This window comes from Mustela nivalis (genome assembly GCF_964662115.1).
Source record: "Mustela nivalis genome assembly, chromosome: 8".
NCBI classification, from domain to species: Eukaryota; Metazoa; Chordata; class Mammalia; order Carnivora; family Mustelidae; genus Mustela; species Mustela nivalis.
Window position 1 is genome coordinate 57,023,657 of NC_139027.1, and position 3,278 is coordinate 57,026,934.

Below are 3,278 nucleotides of genomic sequence, written 5' to 3' on the forward strand. Positions count from 1 at the left end.
TCCTCCGCGCGGAGGCGGTCTTTGGAGCTGCGCGGCCAGTCCCAGCCCTAAGACTGGAGGCTCGACCAATATACGACCAGAGCCTCCAAAGAGCCCACCCCTCGTGCCGTTCTGGCCTATAGGAGGCCGGATCTTCTTCGGCCGTCAGTCCTCGCCTTCCGCGCTCGCGGCTCACGTTTGTCTGTTTCGGGAAAGCGGGGTCCTGCGAGGGCGCTCTCTCCTAGCGCGTAGGTCGCGCGCTGAGTCATGCATTCATTCATTCATTTTGCGCAGGGCACGCGGTAGCGTTCGAGGAGCGCCGCCACGCCGGAGGCGATCCCACGGTCTTTGCGTACTCGCGTCCGCGCTCGCATCGAAACACGCGGGCGTGTGACAGAGGCGCGACTTGGTGCCAGCCGGCACAAGCGCAGGAGTGGTTGGGGAAAACTTAAGGGGTGAGGTGGGACTTAAGCAGTCTCGTAAAGGGTGGGAGGCGTGTGGATACACGAGCCGGGAGCCGCTTAGGGGCTCTGTGAGCAGCCAGGTCTGATGGGGAATCCGTGGTGGAGTCCGAGGGTGGACGGCTCTGATGCTTGTCCCTTTCCACCATCACCCCCGCCAGCAGTGATAACCTACAGGCCCGTAATGACCCAGCTCTTTAGCGTTTACTGCCTTGCGGAATCCTGGAGCGTAGAGAATTACCATTGGGCTGGGTGTGGGGGAGGGGAGTCACAACGTAACCTGTGTTAGACCGGTTCATCCCTTCTGATCTTTTTGCTCAGCAGCACTTTGAGCAGTCTGGGTTACATTGAATGCCTCATTCGTTTATAAAATAGGTCTGTAAAAGTCTGAACCCCAGCTGTAAAGAGCGTGCACATACCTTCTCGTGGAGCTTGGGGCCTCAGGAAGTTAGGACATAGTAAAGACTTGGGTTTTCCTGAACCTGTCCGGATAGCTTTTGTCTAAACCAAGAGTCACAGCAAAAGCAGAAAGTAGCACACTGATGGGTTTGTTTGGGCTTGCACATTAATTTTATTTGCTTTTTTTTTTTTTAAGATTTTATCTATTTATTTATTTATTTATTTGACAGAGATCACAAGTAGGCAGAGAGGCAGGCAGAGAGGGAAGCAGGCTCCCTGCTGAACAAAGAGCCCGATATGGGGCTCAATCTCCGAACCCTGAGATCATGACCCAAGCTGAAGGCAGCGGCTTAACCCATTTGCTTTTGTTTTTTAATAAAAATTAAATCCCAGGAGCACTGCTTGTGAAATAGGGTAGGAGGCAGAAGACTTTTATAAAATGAAGAGTAAAGAACAACAAAAAGAAAAACAAAATATCCAATTGCTGGAGCCAAGGAGTCAGCCTCATTTGGGGTGAGGAGGCCCAGAGGATTGGCTTTTGGGGATTGGCTGATTAACAGGGATTAATTAACAGCCAGCCTCTTCACATTTGTTACCTGCCTGATATCAGAATGCATTTGCATATGTGACCCTTGGTCTTCACTGAATACACAGAAGACCTTTGGGGGAGTCACCTAACCCCAGGAGCTGAGATTTGGGTCTTTTCCAGCCCAGATACTCTGCTGGACAGAGAAATGGGCCAAGTCCAAATAGGCAACCAGGTCAAAAGGAGAAACAGGACACCAAATCAAAATAAAGGGAACTTCAAAAAACAAAAAATCACGGTCAAATAAAAAAGGTCTCAAAAAGCCAAGAATTTACGGGTGGTAGAATTTGAGATAAGCAGACTACGAGCAGAAAAGTAATTCTGAGCTTAGCAAAAGACCAGTATAGTCCACACACTGTGTATCAGGTCCCAGGATAAATCCCCCACCTCATCAAGCCCACCCTTATCTCAACCAGACCTCCACTACTCCTTCCTTGGAACTCTGCAACATTGGGTGTGTACCTTTACCATGGTCTTTATCATTTTCTACCCTCCCACTGGCTGCTCTCCTTACATTCATTCCACCGAACTCCCTCCCCATGCCTGGCTGCCCACCATCTGCTTTACTGCCCCCCCACCTTTTTGCTTCAGATAAGAGGGCCAATGGGGGATGGAGAGGGGAGGTGGGGGCTGGGCTGTGGTAGGATTGGGGTAAGAGAGGTTCGCTGGGCACCACTCTGCCTCCTAACCCTGAGTCTCTCCCCCCTCCCCATGTCTGAACCTTTCTCCTTAATGCTGTCCAATTTGTTCACCTCTTTCTCTCTCTCCATCTCCTTAGTCCGCCTCTGTCTATCTCTGCCTCTGCCATCTGTCTTGTCATGTCTTGGTGTCTGTCTCTGTCTCTCATCCCTTCTGTCTCCCTCACCGTCTCTATCCCTGAACCTCTGCTTCACCTCTTTCTGTCTCTTGACTTTTCCTGTCTCTCGATCTCTGTCTCTGTGTTTCTCCTTCTCCATCTCCCGTCCCTCCTGGTCGTTTCTCCCCCGCTTCCCTGTCTCTCGGTATCGAGGGTGTTCTGGCGGGTCAGGGCTTTCACTCCAAGCAACTTAGAAGGTCTAGATTGGCCACTAGCTCGGATGCCCTTGGGTTTGGGCTCTTCCTAGTTCATTCGTTTGCCTTTGAGGTGGTAACAGGACAACGTTTGTAAAGAAGCCCCTAAACTGGGGCCTCTGGCAGGCATTTGAGGCTTCTGGAAGGGGCCGGTGTAGAGAGGAATGCTGCTTGGCTTATATACACTGCCACTGCACTGACAGAAAGAAGATACGTGCAGGGGAAGCTGTCTCAGGAACAATAGTGAGGCGGGTTTGGGACAAGAAGTGAAAGGAGGTGTCTGGGTGGTGCTGTCGTTCAGTCCTTTGGAGACGTGGAGCTCAAGTTCAGAGGTCAAGGCTGGAGATGGAGCTCGGGTAGTTGGTCATATGGCCGAGACAATTAAAGCCACAGACAAGAGGGACTTCCACAGGCATGGAAGACACTGTAAAGCCGGGAAAACCAAGTGCCATTGCTGTAAAAAAAAAACTTCTTTTAACCACCTTCACCTGGAATAAACAAGTGGGGTGAACGGCTGTACAAACTGTGTGATGTCCAGACTACATCAGCCTCTCTGCACAGCCCACAGACTTCATGTGTAGTATTCACAATTTTAAAAAAGATTTTATTTATTTATTTGACTGAAAAAGAGAGATCACAAGTTGGCAGAGAGGCAGGCAGAGAGAGCAAGGGAAGCAGGCTCCCCGCCGAGCAGAGAGCCCGATGCAGGGCTTGATCTCAGGACCCTGAGATCATGAACTGAGCTGAAGACAGAGGCTTAACCCACTGAGCCACCCAGACGCCCCTAGTATTCACATTTTGAC